The sequence below is a fragment of the Protopterus annectens genome, chromosome 3.part1 (genome assembly GCF_019279795.1).
Source record: "Protopterus annectens isolate FY-2018-M chromosome 3.part1, PAN1.0, whole genome shotgun sequence".
Classification (NCBI taxonomy): Eukaryota; Metazoa; Chordata; order Ceratodontiformes; family Protopteridae; genus Protopterus; species Protopterus annectens.
The window spans coordinates 1,794,850,034-1,794,874,980 of record NC_056732.1 but is presented as its reverse complement, the minus strand read 5'-3'; positions in this window follow the sequence as shown (position 1 = coordinate 1,794,874,980).

Here is a 24,947-nt window from a genome sequence, read left to right as displayed (position 1 = left end):
AAAAATTGAACCCCCCATAACGTCCTGTGGACCCCTCAGAGCCATAAAGTACCTAAACCCAAGGGAAAAATCCGGTTAGATCTTTTCTAGGCAGTGTCTTTTGCTCAATACTCCTGCAGGCAGCTGTGTGTGTGGGTTGTGCCATCCACAGGGGTCAGGAGCAAGAGTAGACAGGTTCTAAAGTTGTACATCTTGATTTCAATTGTCATGTATGAGGTTGGCTCAAGAGTATAGTCATACAGGAAATATGTCTAGCAGGAGAAAGATATGCTACTTTTCTGCAGTAAAAATAATTACACTGCATGTAGGCACTCTCAATGTGAGAGGGTGAACAACAATACTGAGGCTTTAAGCCTGTACTGCCATTGCAGCTGCAACTACTGCTTGTAGGCTAACCAGTGTGAACAGGATCGTGCCACTGGAGTCCAGCTGTGATGAATAATAAGCTATGGGGCATTGCTTATCCCTCATGCTGCTGTAAGTTAATACTGATGTAATGTAATCCTTGTTTTACAATCTACAGTTTGGAAAAAACGTTTATGATAGTTCTGGTAATCCCAAAACTAATGAGGATGCTATCAGTTGTTTCAGTTTGCAGAAAGATGATTCTGCTTCTGGTGTCCATTGTAATAACTTGTAGCTTCGCCATAGGCTTCTTGTATATCAAGTTGGTCAATGGAGCAGACTCCAAGGCATAGTTTGAACCAACTCTGACAAAATTAGTCGTGCCCAGGAAGGACATCATTTCCTTCTTGGTAGTCAGTTTGGGTGCTTGTAAAATTGCTATTTTCCTATCTTCATCTAATGTTCTGCCTTCTTTGGATATTACATATCCCAGGTATTTAACCTGCTTTCTCCAAAGCTGCAATTTGTTTTTGTTTACTTTATGTCCTTGAGTGGCTAAAATTGTAGTAATGCTATGGTATCTTCTCTACATTCTTGCTGGGTGGGGGCTGCCAGCAGGATGTCGTCTACATAAAGTAAATTTTGGCTGCCTCATGGTGGGCTAAATCCTGCCATGTTGCTTGCCATCTCTTGTGCAAATATTGTTGGGCTTTCACAATACCCCTGTGGTAGTCGCGTATATGTATACCTTTTCCCCTGAAATGTGAATGCAAACCAATGTTGGCTGTCAGGGTGTATCGGTATCGAAAAGAACACATTGCTAATATCTACCACAGAGAAATACTTCTGTTGAGGCTTCAAATCATTCAGTAGAGTGTGTGGATCTGGCACCATAGGTGCTCTTGGTATTACTGCATCATTTACAGCTTGTAAGTCTTGGACCATACGCCATTCTCCGTTTGCTTTCCTAACAAGAAATAAGGGTGTGTTACATGGTGAATTGGGAGATTCTATCAGTACTCCTTCCTTGAGTAAAGCTGCTATTATAGGTTTGATTCCTATTTCTGCATCCTTCCTTAAGGGATACTGTCTCTTTTGAGGTCTGAATGCTGATTTTGGCGTATTAGTAACTGGTCCTGCTGTACGAATTAGTCTTACATCTGATTTCCCTGTTGACCAGAGAGTTTCTGGTATGCTCCGTAAAGCTTTTTCTTCCTCTTCTAGTAAGAGTGCTAATCAGCTGTCCTTGCTAGACTGCAAGTGTACAGCTGGGTGTGTCTGTGTTATCCAATTTAACTTCTGTTTTTGTATTCCCTGTTCTGACAATTCTAACTCTGTTTGTTTCTCCCACTTTGTGACTTTTTCTCCAAGATCTGCCCATTTCACATTCTTGTCTTTAGTTAAACTAACATGTGGTAATCGATTAGATTTATAGAGTGCAAAGAATTCTTGGGGCATTGAACAGCTAACTACACTGTTCCCTTCTGTGTCCCAGTACAGATTACGTAATACTAATCTGTTTGCATGGTTTTTAAACAGTTCTTGCTCATATTCCTTATCAGGTCCCGGTGTGATACAATAATACAGAGTACAGTGCAACAAATGCTGTATATCAGTGTCAAGGGAGGGGGACTTACTGATGGCTACGTTCATCAGTTCTTTGGTTACTGCCCCTGGACCAGTCGTAACTAAGTCCAGGCTGTACCAATAAAATGTTTCACCCTCCGGTCGCACCACAAAAGTATCCATTTGTCGCTGTGCTTCCATACCCTGCATAGTTGGTACTACTGCTATGCCAAATATTTGCATAAGATCTCTGCCCAAAAGGTTCACTGGGCATTTTGCAGAAACAACAATTTTGCTTTTCTGGGTCATCCCTGAAACAGGGTCAGTTATTGCTATGTTATGGGAGAGTGATTCCCGATACAGCTGTCCATTAGCTGCTTTCACTAATATGTAATCAAGTGATTCTGAATTTTCTGGTAGTTTGGAAGGATGTATCAGGGTTCGTGAAGCCCCTGAGTCACACAGGAATTTAACTTCCCTCCTCTCTACCAGAAGTGCAACTTCCGGTTTTGTGTCTGCTAAATAGAGCTCTAGGCTCAATAATGCTAAGTCCAAAATTTCACTTTCTTCACCATCAGTGATTTCTTGTACTTCCTCTATTTCTTCTATCACATTCTCTACTCCCTCTATCACATTTTGCATTTGTCTTTTCTTGGTTATTCCCTTCTAGTGATTCTTGACTATCATATAGTCAGTCCTCACCCTCCTTATCTTCCATGGCTACCTTCTTGTTTTGCTTGCAATCCCTTGCTAAATGTCCCTTTTTTCCGCATTTAAAACATTCACCCCTTTTCTTTCTCTCTTCAAACTCTTCTGATCGTTTATCAGATTATTTGTTTCCCTGGGCATTTTTCTTGCCCTTTTTTCTGGACTGTACTACATAAACTTCTGCTCCGTCTTCTACAGCAAATACTTGGGCTTTCTTTTTCTTTTTACTGTTAAAATGCCTTTCGGCATGCCTAGCATATTCAAGTAGTGACTGTAATCTACTTGTACGATGGTCTACCATGTGCTTTGTAATAAAGCTCCTTATAGGCAAAATACTGCCTTTCAAAAATGCATTCTTTAATTGCTGCTCATATGGTGAATCATGTGTTTGATCTTCAGGTACCTGCATTCCACAATGGTTATTAAAACACTCTAATATAGCATAATATCTGTCAACAGTTTCACCTTCCTGTTGAATGCATTGATTAATGCAAGTCCAGTCTGCCCTAGGCTTCCATTTCTCAGAGATTCGGTCTGTTAGACCTTTCACTCTGTTATCCAGTTCTGCGTTGCTGTGTGGGAGTGGCTTGTGTTCTGCATCACGGGGATTCCAGTTGCCACTGATCATGTGCCAATCTGGACCTACGATTTGTCTAACTACTTTCTCTACTTCTTCTCCATTCAAATGGTAACTTAACCTTATGCCCTGTAAGTCTTCTAAGAATTTTCTAAAATTAACTTTTGGATGAGGAATTCTCTATGTGGCTTTCCGGATGTCTTCCGGTGTCCACAGTCTATATACTAGGAGAGTCGGGTCCTGTCCTGCCTGTCCTGCCTGTGGATTTGGTACTTCTATGAGTGGACATATCTCTTCTTCACTCATAGCTCGTGAATTTTTGTTTATTTCATATAACTCAGTATCTCCTCTTAAGTTACGTGTTCGAGACCTGGTCTTGATGGGATCTCTAACATACGGTCTTGGCTTTGCGGTAACAGCCGGGTATAGCGGAGGTGGACCAGCTTGTCCACTCGCTTCATATTCTGGTGCAGGAAGTGGAGGGGGTGGAGGGGCTGATGCTATTACCAAATTATTGTCTTTTTTATCTAGAAACATAGCTTTTGAATTATTACTTTTTTGCTCCCTACGGTTTGCTTCCTCAGTCCACCTGTGTGCCTGAGGAACCCCCAATTGACGTTGCTTTTTTACCTGACCTTTTGCGCCAGCTTTAAGCTGTTTGACAAGTTTAATAAGTGAAGATTTTTCTAATTTGCCATTAAATTCATATTTATTAAGCCATTTTGTATAGTATCTAACATTGTCGGCGCGCTGTGATTGCATATATTTTGTATCTTCGGTTAGCGGTGGGTTTTGGGAACTTTTTGTGCACTTATTACCCATATTGTTCTGACTGTTAAAAAATGTTACGTAACCCTTCTTATTCTCACATGGTACCACGATTTCCTGTTTCACAGTTTATCTAGAATAACTGTCTTACCTATTCTGTTTCCCTGATCTTATGACAAGACTGCAATCTTTCTGTCCCTGACTTGTACAATACAAATCTCCTGACAGATATTTTCAATCAAGTCCCTAATCTAAAACAGAAAAAAGGTAAATCTCACCTTACCTGAGCCTCCGTGATTGACCCTCTTTGGTTCGTACACCGACTCGTCCTCCAGTCGCAGATCAGAAAAGTGGCTGGCCTCTTTTGAATGACAATTCAGTCGGAGGTCTTTCAAAGCAGAAGAACCAATGTGGTTTCTTCCCCGTACAGTTTCATGCCACCACGACCATCTGACCTGAGGCTAAGTGAGAGTTCCGGTCCGAAGGACCAATCTGTCAAATGAAAAATAACTTCAAAATGATCAACACATGGCAGGTTCAGGTTAAGGCACTTTAATCTTGCAGCAAGGAGACAAAAACGTGCTAATACAGAGTTTGTCTAACTAGAATCAGGAAGTGAAACTACTTTTATACATTTCTTACAAGGTATTGCCTACTAAGCTGACGTAATAAATCACAAGTTCTTTCAATATTATTTCACAGCAGCTGTTTGTCCATGATTTTCTGCTGGCATATCAAGTTTACAAAAAACCTTCCTAAGAAAAACAATGTGGCCTTGATGACCACCGGTCTGATACAGCTTCTCACTATGCAATGTTACCATTCAAGGTACTATGGCTAATTCGAGCACAAAGCAAGTACAGATTACAGTTCATTTCTTCAGTCAGTCTTTGTTTGATGTATCTCTTCTTTTCCGCAGCTGTGCATGTTCTCATAACATGATCAAGGCTGATTGTTCACATTCAATCACATTATAGAAAACAGTATTGTTCTATTCATTCACTATTCATTCATTTTCCTGACCTAGCAGATAATCACCTGCTTCTCAGTACATTTCCAAAAGGCATAAACATGAATTTTGCTGTGCTAGCAAATACTAGGTCAGAGAGCATCTTGCAATTTCAGAAAGCATACTGCAGTTTGAAAAAGCATCTTAGAATTTCATACAGAATTAAGCTGTACATAAAATAGAATGAAATGTGTTAACCCTTTTAGCTTCTAATAAGCACTAAACATATACATTAATACATATTTTTCTAACAAGTAACTAAACAGCTGCTATTCACTAGTGTCCATTTATTCTCTGTCTTAACAGTGAAGGGGTTTGGTGGTGCTGGGTATTTATTTATTATTTATCACTGGATAATGGGTATTGAATGTGCTTATATGATGTGAACTACCTCTTACATGTTATACGTGTTATTTTCTTTCTTATGTTATCCTCTGATACCGCTGTATCTATGTTATTTGCACTGCATTTCTCTCATGCACTGACATTCATAATTTTGTTTGGACTTCACTTGTGTGGTCCTAAATGACAATTAAGTTTCTTTGAATCTTTGTTTGTGTGTACTAAGTCTAGGACATTTGACCCCCTTTGAGGGTGCAGACTTTTCTGTTCCAGAGCATTTGTGTTAACAAAGTCCAGGAACCTTATGGCAAGCGTGTTTGTGCTCATATATGACTCCCAATCAATGGAAGGATAGTTGAAATCACTCATGATCAAGGTGTTTGGTTATATGGTGAGTGACTCAAGTAGGTCCAGGTAGGTAGAGTGGTTCTCATGGTTCATGATGGGGGACCTATAGCTAACAGGGATGTGGAAGGGGGGTTTACCTACAGTTAGTTGGTAGGGAGTGAACAGTGTAAAATAACAAATTGATTTGTAATTTGTAGTGGGAATTGGGAAATATATGACATTATATGCAGAGTGAATGACAGAATGCAATATATACATATATTATATACAAAGTGAATATCATAGCTGAACTATGGGTATAAAGGCAATAGATAAATGACATTATATACTGAGTGCCTGAAAATCACAATATATACATGCATTATATACAGAGTGGAAATCAAAGTTGGTATGCTGCAAGAATTACAATCAATAATGGAGTCAGAGCAAAGTATGTGGACAGAAGAAGGGAATGAAGAGGTTAAGTTATATGAACAGAGAGATAACAGTTGCATTTTCCAAGAGTCCTGAAATGTGCTTCTATTTGTGAATGGAAAATCTGGTAAGAGGAATGATCTATAAGAAAAGAAGGAAGAGACAGATTCCCACAGTTTAGGACCAAGGACTGAGAAAGCATGGTCTGTGCAGTAATGCCTAGTTTTGAGGCGTGGAAGAGGGACATGAGTGGTTAAGATGTGTAAGGTTGTATCTTAGTGTATCTCTGAGTAGTCTGGAAGGTAGTGGATGGAAGGTGTCATTCCTTATAAGTGTAAATAGTCGAGAGGTAAGTAGAAAGTCAGTGCATTGTTTCACAGATCATCAGTTAGCTTTTTCAATGGTTTTGCAGTGGTGTCCATTTCATGTGGAGAGAGCGATAGATCTGAAAATGGCATTTAAAATGAACTGAATGGTGGATACATTTCTTTTAGAATATGCAGCAATTGGAGGGTGACAATATTCTAGCCGAAACAGTAAGATACCTTTACCTATGGCATTTCTCCAGGGTCTGGGAAGAAAAGGGGAGTTCCTACTAGACCAGAATAGGAGAGAGTTGATTTTTGTTTTGTGTAGTTGAGGTGGAGTTGAAAATTTAGGAAGGGATACAACCAAATCTCTGGGTATTTGAATGAAGTGATATTTTCAATAGTGTTAGTAAGATTACGAAACATTTTTAGAGGCCTGGAGTGAGAAACAGGATTTTTTTCTAGTGTCAGAAAAGTATTGTTTTTGTTTTAGAGGAGTTTAGTAGTCATTGCTATCATTTACCCATGGAATAAGGTCAAGAAAATCAGCCTGAAGTTTGAGTTCAAGAAATGAGACAGAATGGTTGTAGTGAAATAGGACCACCTCATCAACATAAACCATGAGAGGAATCTAGATAAGTCAAAAGGAAGTTAGTTAATGTAGATAGAAAAGAGGACAGGTACCAGCATAGGTACTAGGGAACGAGTTTTGCAGAGGGACTGATGTAGAGGTTGATGAACTGACATTCACTGAGAAGAGTCAGTCAGACAGGTAGTTTTTGAACAAGGCAGCGTGTCATCACTAATTCCTGTTTCACTGAGAAGGTCTAGGAGAAATGAGTGATTGAGAAGATCAAAGGATCTGGTGAAGTCAATAGAAAAGGCTCCAGTAATTAGGCCGGATCATTTTAAAAAGCATGTTGTCACTGAGTGTCCAGATAGCTGTGTATGTACTGTGACCAGACTTAGGCTGGACCATTTTAAAAAGCATGTTGTCACTGAGTGTCCAGATAGCTGTGTATGTACTGTGACCAGACTTAGGCCAGACCAATTTAAGAAGCATGTTGTCACTGAGTGTCCAGATAGCTGTGTATGTACTGTGACCACACTTAGGCCGGACAATTTTAAGAAGAATGTTGTCCCTCAGTGTCCAGATAGCTGTGTATGTACTGTGACCAGACTTAGGTTGGACCATTTTAAGAAGCATGTTGTCACTGAGTGTCCAGACAGCTGTGTATGTACTGTGACCAGACTTAGGCCGGACCATTTTAAGAAGCATGTTGTCACTGAGTGTCCAGATAGCTGTGTATGTACTCTGACCAGACTTAGGCCAGACCATTTTAAGAAGAATGTTGTCACTGAGTGTCCAGATAGCTGTGTATGTACTGTGACCAGACTTAGGCTGGACCATTTTAAGAAGCATGTTGTCACTGAGTGTCCAGATAGCTGTGTATGTACTGTGACCAGACTTAGGCCGGACCATTTTAAGAAGCATGTTGTCCCTCAGTGTCCCGATAGCTGTGTATGTAATGTGACCAGACTTTGGACATACCATTTTAAGAAGCATGTTGTCACTGAGTATACAGATAGCTGTGTATGTATCGTGACCAGACTTAGGCCAGACCATTTTAAGAAGAATGTTGTCACTGAGTATCAAGATAGCTGTGTATATACTGTGACCAGACTTAGGCCGGACCATTTTAAGAAGCATGTTGTCACTGAGTGTCCAGATAGCTGTGTATGTACTGTGACCAGACTTAGGCCGGACCATTTTAAGAAGCATGTTGTCACTGAGTGTCCAGATAGCTGTGTATGTACTGTGACCAGACTTAGGCCAGACCATTTTAAGAAGCATGTTGTCACTGAGTGTCCAGATAGCTGTGTATGTACTGTAACCAGACTTAGGCTGGAGCATTTTAAGAAGCATGTTGTCACTGAGTGTCCAGATAGCTGTGTATGTACTGTGACCAGACTTAGGCCGGACCATTTTAAGAAGCATGTTGTCACTGAGTGTCCAGATAGCTGTGTATGTACTGTGACCAGACTTAGGCTGGACCATTTTAAGAAGCATGTTGTCACTGAGTGTCCAGATAGCTGTGTATGTATTGTGACCAGACTTAGGCTGGACCATTTTAAGAAGCATGCTATCACTGAGTGTCCAGATAGCTATGTATGTACTGTGACCAGACTTAGGCCGGACCATCTTATGAAGCATGTTGCCACTGAATGTACAGATAGCTGTGTATGTACTCTGACCAGACTTAGGCCGGACCATTTTAAGATGCATGTTGTCCCTCAGTGTCCAGAAAGCTGTGTATGTACTGTGGCCAGACTTAGGCCAGACCATTATAAGAAGCATGTTGTCCCTCAGTGTCCAGATAGCTGTGTATGTACTGTGACCAGACTTAGGCTGGACCATTTTAAGAAGCATTTTATCACTGAGTGTCCAGATAGCTATGTATGTACTGTGACCAGACTTAGACCGGACCATTTTAAGAAGCATGTTGTCCCTCAGTATCCAGATAGCTGTGTATTTACTGTGACCAGACTTAGGCCGGACCATTTTAAGAAGCATGTTGTCACTGAGTGTCCAGATAGCTGTGTATGTAGTGTGACCAGACTTAAGCCGGATCATTTTAAAAAGCATGTTGTCACTCAGTGTCCAGATAGCTGTGTATGTACTGTGACCAGACTTTGGCTGGACCATTTTAAAAAGCATGTTGTCCCTCAGTGTCAAGATAGCTGTGTACATACTGTGACCAGACTTAGGCCGGACCATTTTAAGAAGCATGTTGTCACTGAGTGTCCAGATAGCTGTGTATGTACTGTGACCAGACTTAGGCCGGACCATTTTAAGAAGCATGTTGACACTGAGTGTCCAGATAGCTATGTATGTACTGTGACCAGACTTCGGCCGGACAATTTTAAGGAGCATGTTGTCACTGAGTGTCCAGATAGCTGTGGTTGTACTGTGACCAGACTTAGGCTGGACCATTTTAAGAAGCATGTTGTCACTGAGTGTCCAGATAGCTGTGTATGTACTGTGACCAGACTTAGGCCTGACCATTTTAAGAAGCATATTGTCACTGAGTGTCCAGATAGCTGTGTATGTACTGTGACCAGACTTAGGCTGGAACATTTTAAGAAGCATGTTGTCACTGAGTGTTCTGATAGCTGTGTATGTACTGTGACCAGACTTAGGCCGGACCATTTTAAGAAGCATGTTGTCCCTCAGTGTCCAGATAGCTGTGTATGTACTGTGATCAGACTTAGGCTGGACCATTTTTAGAAGCATGTTGTCACTGAATGTCCAGATAGCTGTGTATGTACTGTGACCAGACTTAGGCCGGACCATTTTAAGAAGCATGTTGTCGCTGAGTGTCCAGATAGCTATGTATGCATTGTGACCAGACTTAGGCTGGACCATTTTAAGAAGCATGTTGTCACTGAGTGTACAGATAGCTGTGTACGTACTCTGACCAAACTTAGACCGGACCATTTTAAGAAGCATGTTGTCGCTCAGTGTCCAGAAAGCTGTGTATGTACTGTGGCCATACTTAGGCTAGACCATTTTATGTCCCTCAGTGTCCAGATAGCTGTGCATGTACTGTGACCAGACTTAGGCCGGACCATTTTAAGAAGCATTTTATCACTGAGTGTCCAGATAGCTGTGTATGTACTGTGACCAGACTTAGGCCGGACCATTTTATGAAGCATGTTGTCCCTCAGTGTCCAGACAGCTGTGTATGTACTGTGACCAGACTTAGGCCGGACCATTTTAAGAAGCATGTTGTCACTGAGTGTCCAGATAGCTGTGTATGTACTGTGACCAGACTTAGGCCAGATCATTTTAAAAAGCATGTTGTCACTGAGTGTCCAGATAGCTGTGTATGTACTGTGACCAGACTTAGGCCAGACCATTTTAAAAAGCATGTTGTCACTGAGTGTCCAGATAGCTGTGTATGTACTGTGACCAGACTTAGGCTGGACCATTTTAAAAAGCTTGTTGTCACTGAGTGTCGAGATAGCTGTGTATGTACTGTGACCAGACTTAGGCCTCACCATTATTAAAAGCATGTTGTCACTGAGTGTCCAGATAGCTGTATATGTACTGTGACCAGACTTAGGCTGGGCCATTTTAAGAAGCATGTTGTCCCTCAGTGTCCAGATAGCTGTGTATGTACTGTGACCAGACTTAGGCCGGACCATTTTAAGAAGCATGTTTTCACTGAGTGTCCAGATAGCTGTGTATGTACTGTGACCAGACTTAGGCTGGACCATTTTAAGAAGCATGTTGTCCCTCAGTGTCCAGATAGCTGTGTATGTACTGTGACCAGACTTAGACTGGACCATTTTAAGAAGCATGTTGTCACTGAGTGTCCAGATAGCTGTGTAGGTACTGTGACCAGACTTAGGCCGGATCATTTTAAGAAGCATGTTGTCACTGAGTGTCCAGATAGCTGTGTATGTACTGTGACCAGGCTTAGGCCGGATCATTTTAAGAAGCATGTTGTCACTGAGTGTCCAGATAGCTGTGTATGTACTGTGACCAGACTTAGGCCGGACCATTTTAATAAGCATGTTGTCCCTCAGTGTCCAGATAGCTGTGTATGTACTGTGACCAGACTTTGGCCAGACCATTTTAAGAAGCATGTTGTCACTGATTGCCCAGATAGCTGTGTATGTACTATGACCAGACTTAGGCCGGACCATTTTAAGTAGCATGTTGCCCCTCAGTGCCCAGATAGCTGTGTATGTACTGTGACCAGACTTAGGCCGGACCATTTTAAGAAGCATGTTGTCACTGAGTGTCCAGATAGCTGTGTATGTACTGTGACCAGATTTAGGCCACACCATTTTAAGAAACATGTTGTCACTGAGTGTCCAGATAGCTGTGTATGTACTGTGACCAGACTTAGGCCGGACCATTTTAAGAAGCATGTTGTCACTGAGTGTCCAGATAGCAGGTCTATATTAGAAGACCGAAGACGCATTATTTCGAATGCGTCTTGATCAAACATAAAAGGCTGAAAATGCAAAATATCGAAGCGGCTGTTAAGCGAATTCTTTCCCTGGGAAAGAATTTGCTTGGCCGCTTCAGTACTTTGCCATTTTCTGCACTGTAGTGGGGTCTCAGAGTTAGTATATTTAAGTTGGGGGGTGTGCGGCGTACAGCCACCCATATCGGGGGTGTGGGGGTCGAAGCCCTCCACTTAATGTAATGTTTGAAATTGTTGTTTATTTATTTTTTGTTGGAACAGAGATTTTTTTTTCCCTTGGAAAAAAATCACTGTTCTGACACTTCAACATTGTAAGCTTTCGCTTACATAGGGTCGATGAATCACCGTTTACTTTTTAAGCATTCGGTAATCTAATATAGACCCCAGATAGCTGTGGATCTTCTCTGACCAGACTAAAAGCCATGCTGCTTTTAAAAGAGAATGTGGTATTAGTTGATTTATTGAGTGACTTGCAAATAAAGTAATTTTTCCAGATATTTTCTTTGTTAAGGACAATAGAAATGGGCTGAAAGTCTGATGGATTGGAGGTATTGGGTTTCTTAGGGATAGGTTTTACAAAGGCATTCTACCAGATATTGGGCAAAATATTAAATGTAATACACAGGTTATAGATGTGTCTCAATGGGGTTATGATGCTGTCTCTTCAGCGATAAATAAACCATGGGTAAAGGTTCTCAGCACCAGGGAGGCTATCAGGTTTAATCTGTTCAAGTAGAGGGTAGCTGTCCTTAGATGTGATAGTTTTGAAGTGGAATGTAGGGATGTATGGCGGGGAGGTGGGAGTGGCAGATGCAGTCTGGGATTGGCTAGAGAAAGGGATGGGAAGGCAACTGAAATGAGAATGGAAATCAGAGGCAGAAAGTTGAGAGGATGTGGAATTCATAGAGGGATGGCTCTTCCTTCCTGTAAGATGACTGATTTGGGAGGATGCAGAATTCATGGAGGTAAGGCTCTTTCTTCCATTTACATGTCGATCTCTATCCAGAAGTGTTTGGGTGATTTTAATAGTGAGGTTTTATATAGTTTCATCAAGTGAGTTTAATGATGGCATATACCTTGCTTGACAAGGTTGCATAGCTGGATGTAGCTCTATCTGTTTACAGTGGTAAGAAGTTCTTTCCAAGAATGTCATGCATTGTCTATGAGTTGTAGGGGAGCTTTAAGTTCATAAATTAACCAGTTGATAGTTTTAGGTTTGTATCTCCTTTGGATTACTGGGAAGCAGGAGTTCTGCATGTCAGTCAGTATAGATGTGAATAGTCCTTCAGCAGTGTTAGGGACAGATGAGCTCAAAACTGGTAACCAGTCAATTAAGGAGAGTCTGGATTTAAGTTTGTTAATGTTATTCTGTCATTTATTACAAAAAGATATGAGCTTTGTCGGATGTTTACTTATGGATGATGGATATAAAATGGAATGTAAATATGAAACATCCCCCAACATGTTTTGATGTTTGCAAGAAGAACTTTCTATGATATCTCACAACCTCTAAATAATGGGGTGACAAAGGCCCAAAGACAAGAATAGATTTACAAGGTTTGTGACTTGCTAGAATTACAGGTTTTGTATTAGCATGCATTTTCTGAAGAATATGAAGTGTGAAATTCAAATGTCTGTCGTTATTTAGTGACTTCAGTCTTCGGTGATTTGTCACAAAACTAGAAATATCATGAGGAACAAATCAAAAATATGGGGAAACATCTGAACAATTGAGTAGTATGCCTATAAAGGGAACTGGTATGCCGAAATGCAGAAAGTGTATGAGTTTTTTACAGTCTATAATATATCTGTGATATTTTAAAAAAAGAGGTGGAATTAGAGAAGAATGGCGGGAGGGGTAATATTTAAGGAATAGTGGGGAGATAAGAAGAAGAAACACACAAGCGAACACAGCAAGCAGGCTGCAATAACAATCCACAAGATAGATACACTGTAGTCATCAGGACCAGAATGACTTCAAGTTTAAAATACTTCAAGTTTATTATAAAAATTAAAATGGATTTAACGCTTTCATCCTCATCCACTGGGACTTTATCATAATCATTAAACACTCTTCACAAGCATATTTAAATAATATGGTTAATACGTTAACCAATAATATTGTTGAAGAATTTTAAAGGTACCATGTCCGTAAAACATACCCTCACTTAAAATGGACAGCTAATAATTTTTACAGCAAAATATATAAATATATATAAAAATATAAAAATTTATGAATCTTCCTTGTTGTTGACATCCTTAAAAATATACATATTTTTCAGCGTATATTCCATTATACCCTTCCTGTACTTCAGACAGTAGCCCTGTTATTTAATATAGACATTAAAGAGATATTTTCATTTAAGCCAGGTGCTTGCATTGCATATAGCTTTATCTGCCATTTTAATTCCCTTTCTTCTATCTGAGATCTTTAATCCCCACCTCTAGGGTTAACTAGGATATGTGCTACAATTCCAAACTAATAGTTCTTAAAACTAGGCCATAGCAACGAATGTTTGAACAGGGCATTGTTAGAATTACCAGACAAAATTTGGTACTGGTGTTCATATATCCTGTCACAAAGGCTTCTTTCAGTTTTTCCTACATAGAATGCTGGACAACCTTTACACTTTGCCAAGTATACAATCCTTGTGGTTTGACAGTTGCCATTTACAGAAGTCACTTTTGACCATAGTCCATTTTCCAAATGTACTTCTTTTACCTCGATAATATATTTATATTGGGAACATCTCCCACATTTATGTGTTCCCCTTTGTAATCAAACTACTATTATTATGACTGCCTATATTTGATTCTTGACTATTTTTAATGTTAATCCCAGTTTTAAAAATAAATGAAGGTTTTGGACCTAATATAGACCAAATTGAGGGGTTACATTTTAAAATATTCCAGTTGGCTTCCACAATATTTTTCACTAATTTTGCTTTTGGGCCATATGGTACAACCATATTACTCTCAAATTCGTTTTCTACTTTTGGAGTCTCTTTTTCTTTTAAATCAATGCCCAATAATGGTTCATATGTTTTACCACACTGTACTTCTACATAATTTAAACTGTCTTCCACTATATTCATGAGGTAAACTCTTGCGTAAAACATATCTGCCACCTTTCTCAGTTCCTTATTCACATCTTGTACTTGAGATGTCATCAGGGCTACACAAATAAATTGCCCTTTAACTATACTTTTCTTTTGACTGAGTGTTTGGCTGCTAGTAAATTCTAAATAGGAGTTGCTGAATGTGGGCTTTCTGTAAATTTTGGATTTAAATCCATTCTCCGTGCATTGAATATATGTATCCAAATAATTTATACCATCCTTGCTACTAGAATGAGTAAATCTTCAAAAGCTGGATGAATTATTTAAATATTCAATAAAACCACTAACTTCTGTTTCAGACCCTGTCCATAAAATAAAAATGTCATCCAAGAAATGCACATAGACCTTCATATACTTGTAATACTTACAACTAAATATCTCATTCTGTTCCCATTTTAATAACACCATGTTGGCATAGATTGGGGCACAAGAGGCCCCCATCATAACCCCCTTGTTCGATTTAAAATATTCCCCCTTGAAAAATATGTAATTATAGTCCAAAACCAAGCCCATAAAATCTGTAATCAAATTAACCTTATCACCAGAATAGTTGGTATAGCTACATATATTCTCGGAGACCATATCCATCCCTTCTTCCCTTGGTATTGAGGTGAAAAAATCTGCTATATCTATGGTCAAGAAAGTTATATTCTTCTCCCATTAGTGTATCCTTTATTCTACCAAGAAAGTCCCATGAATCCTTAATTAAATGGTTTGCATTACTAGATATATGTTTTAACCACTTGTCTACACATACCCCAAAAGGGTATGTTTTAGAACCTTGTCTGGCCACTATGGGCCTAAAACAGGGTTTTCTGCACCTTTATTGATCTTTGGGATATCGAAAATGGTAGCCACTATAGGATTTTTCACTTTTAAAAATGAATAAACTTCACATGAAATTCTATGATGTAAAAGATATTCCTCTAAAAAAATAATCTATTCTTTAGTGACTTATGTTGATTTCATTGATAGAGGACATAGAGTAAGTTTCAGTGTCAATTAACATCTCAACCTTTTTTGTGAATACTGTAAATAGTCAAACAATACCGTCCCCCCACCTTTGTTGGGTCTCATTACTCTAATGGATTTGTCTTTTCTTGTTTGATCTAATAACACTGATTCTCCCTTTTCAGTTTGGATAGTTGGTATTGTTTTATATCTTTTATTTTTAAAGCATACACTTTGTCTGTTATAGCTTTTTCTAGCACATTTAATGTGGGATCTAGTGGTGGATTGAATGTACTTTTCTTCTTTAATTTATAACTGTTTGTTCTTGCTTTATTAGATTTATCTTGATCTTTGTATACTATGGCCAAGTTTAACTGTCTCATATATAGTTGCAGTTCTATAATTGAATCAATATAACCAAAACTTTTCACAGGCACAAATTTCAAACCCTTCATAAATAAAGTAAAATGTTCTTTTTTAACTGCAATGTCTGTATAATTGTAAATATGGTACCCTTTGTATGTGTTAACCACCCCATGACATGTTATATATTTACCAGTAATGTCATCATGTATCTCCATCTGTTTCTTCTGTTCTGCCATACTTTTTTCTGGGCTGAGTGAACCTGCTCTATCTCCCCCCGGCTCCTCGTCTCTGTTAATCTTGAAAAAAAGGCTTCTATTGTCTATCATACTGTTTATTCTGGTAATTATAATGCTGATTGTCAGGCCTGTTATATTTTCTATGTTGATTGCACTGTTGTTTTTTGTCCTGACTTTTTTCTTTAATATCATGCTCACTATATACTCTAGAATAGGCTTTCTTTTCCTTATATCGTGTAATGTCTCTTTGTAGTTTTTAAATTTTTTTCTCAAACACTTTATCAGATTTATTTTCCACAACTTTAATTTGTTTCATATATAAATTCTTCCATTCAGGGAACAACAAATCAGTCTTGATAACATTATTTAACTTTTCTACTTCATTTAACAATTTACACAATTTTTCATCATTACACTTTATGATTTTTTCTAATAGTTCCAAACCATGCCTATTAAACATTTCCACAAATTCAGCATGCAATACCTCATTATAATCAATGCCAAAAAGAAATTTGTACACACTTAAACCTTTTGGTACAATTTTCAAATGCAGGCATTCAATCAAGTAGGCATTTTCAATTTGTAAAGCTTTAAGCTTATACATTTTATTCTCAAAGGCAAAAATCCCGTCTTTCAAAGACCCCTCCATATGCACGGTTTTGCCACAATCCGTATTTCTCTCTTGTCTTAATTCATTATTAAAACTGAACAGTTTACCTTCTCATTTTTCAAAGTCATAAGAGGCAGCTACTGCACCATTGATTATTTTATCTTGGCTCCCTTTTGATACTCCCGTGGGTTGCAAACTATTGTTACTGGCTGCCAAATTTACAGAATTCACTGCTGGAATGCCAACAGTACAATAGTGTATAACAGTACCTTTCAGCTGTCTGTCTGTTCTTTCCACCTCGGCAGGGTCAAAATGAGCAGTATTCTGTTCTTTCAATGTTTCCATACGTAAAATGCCATCATTTTGCCTGGAAATGCCAGCCTCAGCTCCCATAACAGTACATACTGCTTCAAGACTGTCTCGTCTCTCTCTTCTTGGCTCCATGGACGTCACATCACTTCTAGGTGATGAATTTGTCTTCCTCTTAAAAGTCCCCCCCTTGTTTACTCCTTCCAATTGGCTAAGGAGGTCAATGAGGTGTGTCAATTTGCCTTTGACAGTCACCAAATCTGAATGTACTCTATTCATCTCTTCCCTATGCACTGGGCAAAAAGGGGAAGGAATGTCATCCAATGAGTCCATGCTGATGATGCCATAATAAAAAAAACAACAAGTAAACATACAAGCGAACACAGCAAGCAGGCTGCAATAACAATCCACAAGATAGATACACTGTAGTCATCAGGACCAGAATGACTTCAAGTTTAAAATACTTCAAGTTTATTATAAAAATTAAAATGGATTTAACGCTTTCATCCTCATCCACTGGGACTTTATCATAATCATTAAACACTCTTCACAAGCACATTTAAATAATATGGTTAATAAGTTAACCAATAATATTGTTGAAGAATTTTAAAGGTACCATGTCCGTAAAACATAACCTCACTTAAAATGGAAAGCTAATAATTTTTACAGCAAAATATATAAATATATATAAAACTATAAAAATGTATGAATCTTCCTTGTTGTTGACATCCTTAAAAATATACATATTTTTCAGCGTATATTCCACTATACCCTTCCTGTACTTCAGACAGTAGCCCTGTTATTTAATATAGGCATTAAAGAGATATTTTCATTTAAGCCAGGTGTTGGCATTGCATATAGCTTTATCTGCCATTTTAATTCCCTTTCTTCTATCTGAGATCTTTAATCCTCACCTCTAGGGTTAACTAGGATATGTGCTACAATTCCAAACTAATAGTTCTTAAAACTAGGCCATAGCAACGAATGTTTGAACAGGGCATTGTTAGAATTACCAGACAAAATTTGGTACTGGTGTTCAAATATTCTGTCACGAAGGCGTCTGTCAGTTTTTCCTGCATAGAATGCAGGACAACCTTTACACTTTGCAAAATATATAATCCCTTTGGTTTTATATGTGGGATTAACATTAAGAATAGTCTAGAATCAAATATAGACAGTCATAATAACAGTAGTCTTAATACTAAGGGAATACATAAATGTGGGAGATGCTCTCAATGTAAATATATTACTGAGGTAAAAGAAGTACATTTGGAAAATGGATTAGTGTCGAAAGTGACTTTTGTAAATGGCAACTGTCAAACCACAGGGATTATATACTTGACAAAATGTAAAGGTTGTCCTGCATTCTATGCAGGAAAAAATGAAAGACGCCTTCGTGACAGAATATTTGAACACCAGTACCAAATTTTGTCTGGTAATTCTAACAATGCCCTGTTCAAATATTCATTGCTATGCCCTAGTTTTAAGAGCTATTAGTTTGGAATTGTAGAACTAAGGATGAAATAGTGATAAAAGCGGTGTATGAGAAAGCTGCAGGTTCAAATAGTGTGACCTGAGTGAGTGCGGCTGCTCTTTACTTGGGGGAAGAGGTGTTCCTTGAGTTGTTGTCTGAAGTCTGAGTACTTCTGGATGTTTCAGATTGAGTGAGGAATGGAGTTTCATAGTTTAGGTGCTAGGATAGAGAATACATGGTCTGTGCAATAAAGTTTAATTTTTGGAGTTAGGAGGGTAGGTTGAGAATGACAAATATTCCTGAGATTATGGGTGCTTTGGTGAAAAGTTTCTTAGTGAGAGGGGATAATGTCTACAGAATTTGTGTGTGTGTGTGTGTGTGTGTGTGTGTGTGTGTGTGTGTGTGTGTGTGTGTGTGTGTGTGTGTGTTTGTGTGTGTGTGTGTGTGTTGTACCTTTAACAAGCATTTCCAAGGACTGAACCTGCATATAAATAGCAAGCACATGCTAGCTTCAGTGTCATTTTGAGAGTGCAGCCAGACAGTGAACATGTATGAGAGAGACAGTCAGTCTGTATATACGTTTATCTAAGTTAGTTTTATTTACCTCATTTCCTGATGTGTTTGTACATAATAAAGCTGCTTGAACATAACCCATGCATGTTCGTCTATTCCATCCTGACAAGACAAGTGAGACGAACGACATGGTGTCAGAAACGGGATTCCACAGACTGCTTTTCAGAGATACAAGGTGCAGAAGCAATGATAAAGACAGAATAAGAGAAATGAGAGCAAAAAAGGCCAGAAATAAGTTAAAGCTAATGAAACCTTGCATGAACACTTATTTTGTTAAAAGAGGTAAAAATGGAGCATTACAAGGGCAGAAAATTCACAAACAAATAGCACAGAAATGTTTGTTAAGCAAAGGACAGGCATAAAAAAATGTGTTAATTAAGTGAAATGTTCAAAGTTAAGATATTTGATAAAATGATTGCCAGAAAAGTACATAAGGGGTTCGAAGTCACCTCAGAATTGCTAAATGAGCATGTTTAGAGTAAGATGAGCACAAGAAAAGAGATTATTTGGGCAAAATGAATATAATAAAGAGCAAAAAGGGCATATTAAGCATAAATAAAGCAAGGCAAATGCATGCTTTTTGCCAATTACAGTGTTTTGGCATAAACAGTTATTCACATCAACTAAAGGTCTGCATAGCATAACTAGAGTTATTCAAAGCATTGCAAAGTGTTTAAAAGTGCTTAAAGTGTGTGTTTATTAATGTGCATTTATTCCAAAGAGTTTGTTGTGTGCAAAGTGCAACTATTTCATGAAGTGCAGTCAATATACAGCCATTTTGAAAAGCTACTTGTGCTGGGTGCATATCTCTCAACCTCTTAGAGCAAAAAACCTGGACAAAGCCTAAAATGATGGGGAGACAAATAGGTACAGATTTTAAATATTGCTCTTACAAACTTAGAAAGTTTATCGAATAACAGGTTTTGCATTAGCATGAATTTTCTGAACAATATGGAGTTTTAAACTCAGATGTTTGTCATTATTTAATGACTTCAATCCTCAGCTATTTGCCAGAAAAGTACAGATTTTAGCAGGAACACACCAAAAATATGAGGCAAAAATCTGGACATTCTGCTAAAATCTGGACAGTTGAGAGGTATGGCTGGGTGTTACTCGCAAGGTGCCACCATTACAGAGTGTTTCTTGGACTGTAAAGAGTTACTTAGCAAAGTACAGCCATTCGGGAAGTGTTTTAGAGTGCTGTGTACTGTTTATTCGCAATGTGTAATTACTTCAGTGTTTCTCATTCTGAGGTTCTTCTGCTGCCCAGTTTACTCACTATGTGCAGTTACTTTGAAATGTTTCTTAAAATGATGATAAATTACTTTACAGTACAATAATTTTGAGAATATTACAGTGCCTGTGAGAGTTATTTTGCAAAGTATTTTGCAGAATTCAATTGCTCAAAAGTATTTTGCAGAGTTCAGTTACTCAAAGGTGTATTGTGCTATTGAGCATAATTACGAGTACTGGCATAAATGTCTGGTATATATATATATATATATATATATATATATATATATATATATATATACATATGTGTGTGTGTTCACACAGTTACAAGTGGACTTGGATTGCATTGTGTTTTACTATAAGTTGCTGGCATGGCAAACGGATTTCGAAAACCCTCACCTCTTGTATTTGATCAGAATATTGCAGAGAATTGGAAAATATTTGAGCAAGAGTACGAATTTTTTATACAAGCAGCTTATGCAGATAGAGATGCATGCACCAGGGCATTCATTTTGTTAAACCTAACTGGGTCAGAGGCCATAGAAAGAGAGCCTTCATTTATGTATGCACCAGCAGTGTATGAAGGAGAAGCTGAAAATTGGCATTTTGTTATTCGGGCTGAATCAAGGGAAGATCCTGAGTGTTTAAAATGTAAATTCAGAGAAATGTGTAACCCCCAGACCAATGTTACATTAGAGAGGCATTTGTTTTACACAACAGATCAAAGACCAGGAGAAACATTTGCAGCTTACATTACTGACTTGAGAAAGAAGGTTAAAACTTGTATGTTTGTTGATCTAAAAGATGAGTTAGTAAAGGACAGGCTTGTATGTGGTATTAGTAATGCTGCTGTGAAAAAGATTTGCTTCGGGAAAGAGACTTAACATTGAGCAAAGCTATTGAGATTTGTCAGATCCATGAAGTTACAGAAAGACACACAGGTATGATTGCAACTGACAAGAACATGGTTTCAGCAAGCTCCAGAGCAAATATAGACAGCATGAAACACGTGTCAAACAGAAACAGCCATATGCATGTGACGCCTGCTACCCCTGCAGGCTCCCCATGGAAAACCCAAAGTTTTCTAGCACGTTCCAAGAGCAGTTCAAAGGAGCATGCTTAGCGCAGAACAAACCCTGCTCAATACAGCACCAGGGTGAATCAACAAACCCAAGTCAAGCTTTATTGTTAACTGTTATAATTGTGGTGCCAACCATGAGTCTAAAAGAGAAAAGTGTTTAGCATTTGGCCAGCAATGTCACAAGTGTAAAAAATGGAATAATTTCCACAGGTTTTGCAAATCAAGTGAACTTCGTTCAGTTAAAAGAAAGATCATTCAAAAAAGCAAATCGATCAAGTAAGGCTACAGTCAGCTTTCTACGTAGATGGTGCATCAGTAATTGGTGAAAAGGTCAATGCAGTTGATTTACTAGCAAAGGACAAAGTGTTTTGTACTGTCCAAATCCATGGTAAACCCACTGAGCTCAAAGTAGATACCGGTTCAAAGTGTAAGGTGATGTCAGTAGAAACATTTGCTAAAGTGAGAGCTGGTGAACAACTTAATGTGGCTAGTTGTGTGAGACTTGTTGCATATGGAGGTGAAGAAATTCAAACCAAAGGCTCAGTAATGCTTTCATGTTATTTAGCCGGGAACAGTTACAAGTTGTTTTACAAAGCTTGAAGACCTGTGCAGTCATTACTAGTTCTCAGAGACAGTTTGAAAATAGACTTGCTTTCCTTTACTAAAGAAGTTCATCATATAAGCACATGTCCCAGTTTCAGTAATGCTATCTTCTCAGAATATGCCGATGTTTTCGATGACAAGTTAGGCAATATTCCAGTTGTGTATTCTATGAAGTTAAACCCAGAGGTCAGTCCAGTGGTCAGACATGCAAGAAGAGTTCCAATAGTGATGTAAAACAAAATTAAAGCTCAATTGGATAAAATGGTGCAACAAGGTGTAATTTGTCCAGTCCCAGAACCAACTGAATGGGTATCATCTAAGGTAGCAACTCACAAAAAAGACTCAGATGAGGTCAGAATATGCATCGACCCAAGAGACTTGAATAAGGCATTGAAAAAACCTCATCATCCCATGTAAACAGTCAAAAAAGTTGCAGCCCTAATACTGAATGCCACTGTATTTTCCGTCTTCAGTATCCCATTTGGAAGATATAGATTTCTCAGGATGCCATTTGGAATAAATTCTGCAACTGAAGTCTTCCAGTGTGCAATGGGACAGATCTTTTCAGGTTATCCATGTGCCATAATAGTAGATGATTTAATGGTCGGAGGCAATGGTGAAGTAAAGCATGACAGAAACCTCAAGAAATTTTGGACAGAGCATGTGAAGAGAACTTAAAACTTAAAGCTCAATCCTCTAAAGTGCAAATTCAGATTACCAGAAGTTACATATGTAGGTCATTTTTTTACTAGTACTGGGTTATGACCAGACAAATCTAAACAAACAGTTATTCTTGAGATGCCCGCTCCAGATAATGTTCAAACTCTACAATGTTTTCCTGGTATGGTTAACTGTTTGGGCAAGTTCATACCAGATTTCAGTGAACTGACAGCACCTTTAAGAGAGCTAACATACCAAAATGTTGTATGGTCATAGCTAGAACAGCACCAGGGAGCATTTGATGATGTTAAGTAGAAAAAAGCCAACCCACCTACATTAAGGTACTATGATGTCAATAGACCAGTTGCTCTTTCCTCAAAGTTTGGTCTAGGTGCAGTTCTTCTTCAAGACGGTAGATCAGTAGCCTATGCATCTAGAACTCTTACTCAAACTGAAATGCAATATGCTCAGATCAAGAAGGAACTTTTGACAATTGTATTTGTATGTTCCAAGTTTCATGATTATATTTATGGTCGAGATATCCAGATTGAATCTGATCATCAACCTCTAGTTACTGTTTTAAAGAAGCCTATGCATTCTGCTCCAGCAAGACTGCAAAGAATGATGCTCAAATTACAAAAGTGCAACTTCAAAATGGTCTATACAAAAGGCAAACTTCTTTATCTGTCTGATACCTTATCCAGATTGCCCAGAAATACAACGGAACACTATGAAGCAGAACATTTTGACTTTGATGTTATGGAAATGCATAATTTTCAACCACAAGACTTGATGAGTTGAGCGATCATATAAAGCCTGATCCTGTTTTGCAAAAGCTCAAGCACTTCATCCAGGTAGGATGGCCATCAAAGCAATCCAGTGTACTGCCTGAAGTACAACCTTACTTTCCTTACAGAGATAAGATGTTGATGGAAGATGGCATTATTTTAAAAAGTCCTAAAGTTGTTGTTCCTGCTTCCTTACAATGTGAATATATCCACATTTTGCACTGTGGTCATCCAGGGTCCAAATCTACTAACAGAAGGGCAGGAGCACTAGTATTTTGGCCTTCTCTAGCAAAAGACACTGACAAAGTACTTTCAGCTGGTTCAGTATGCAATAGTACTAGACTGCATTTGCAAAAAGAGCCACTTCAGCTAAGCAAGTTCCTGAACTTCCTTGGTCAACAGTTGCCACTGACATATTCGAGTGGAACAATCAGCATTGCTTAGTGTTGGTTAACTCTTATTCAAACTGCTCTGACATTGATTTGTTACACAACCTAAGGTCTACTACTGTTACTACTAAGCTGAAATGTCATTTCTCAGTACATGGAAGTCCACATAAGCTGATATCTGATATCTCAGAGCAACCAAGATGATTTTCCTGTTGCAGAACGTGTCTCAACTCCATTTTCCATTCCCGATGATGTTCCTGATGTCCCTAAGGTTGAACATTCAGCAGAGACAGTTCCAGTTGTTAAGCCTGATTTTAACTTTTATGTCACATGATTTGGTTGCATCTCTAGACCTAGTGTGAAATACACAGCAACCTGGCCATGATTGCATACATGTACTTAGTTTTGTATAATTGCATGTCAGAGAATTATCTTGTATTTATTGCATGTCAATCAATGTCATTAATGAAGTGTGACTCATTTCTCAAAGGGGGAGGGTGCAGAATATTTGTGTGTGTGTTGTACTTTTAAGAAGCACTTCCAAGGACAGCACGTGCATATAAATAGCGAGCACGTGCTAGCTTCAGTGCCATTTTGAGAGTGCAGCCAGAGAGTGAACATGCATGAGAGAAACAGTCAGTCTGTTTATAAGTTTATCTAAGTTAAAGTTATTTACCTCATTTCCTGATGTATTGCTTGTACATAACCCACGCATGTTCATCTATTCCATCCTGACAAGACAGGTGAGACAAACAACAATGTCTCAAAAGAAAGGGCTTTGTAAATTAGTGATCCTAGTAAAAGGTTGGCCCTCAAATATACTGGGAGCCATTTAGCTCTAGCGAGCCTTAGGCAGTGGTGTTCATTTCTAGGGGAGTTAGTAACAAGCCAGCAGATTTTATTGAAGATGGATTGTAAGGTTATGGCATTTTTCTTTGAGGTTACATCTCTGATGAGGAGTCCATGTTCAGTTTGAGATGATAGTATGCCTTTGCCTATGGCAGACTTTGGCTGGCATAGACAGAAGAGGAGATAGCTTGTTTTCCCAGAACATTAGTGTGTTGATGTTCTTGCATGTGTTTTGAAGGTGTAGTTGAAAGTTGAGATTGCTCTAGCCTAATGCCCGGGTATTTGAAGGATGTGGCAGTTTCTTTGGTGGTATTGTTAACA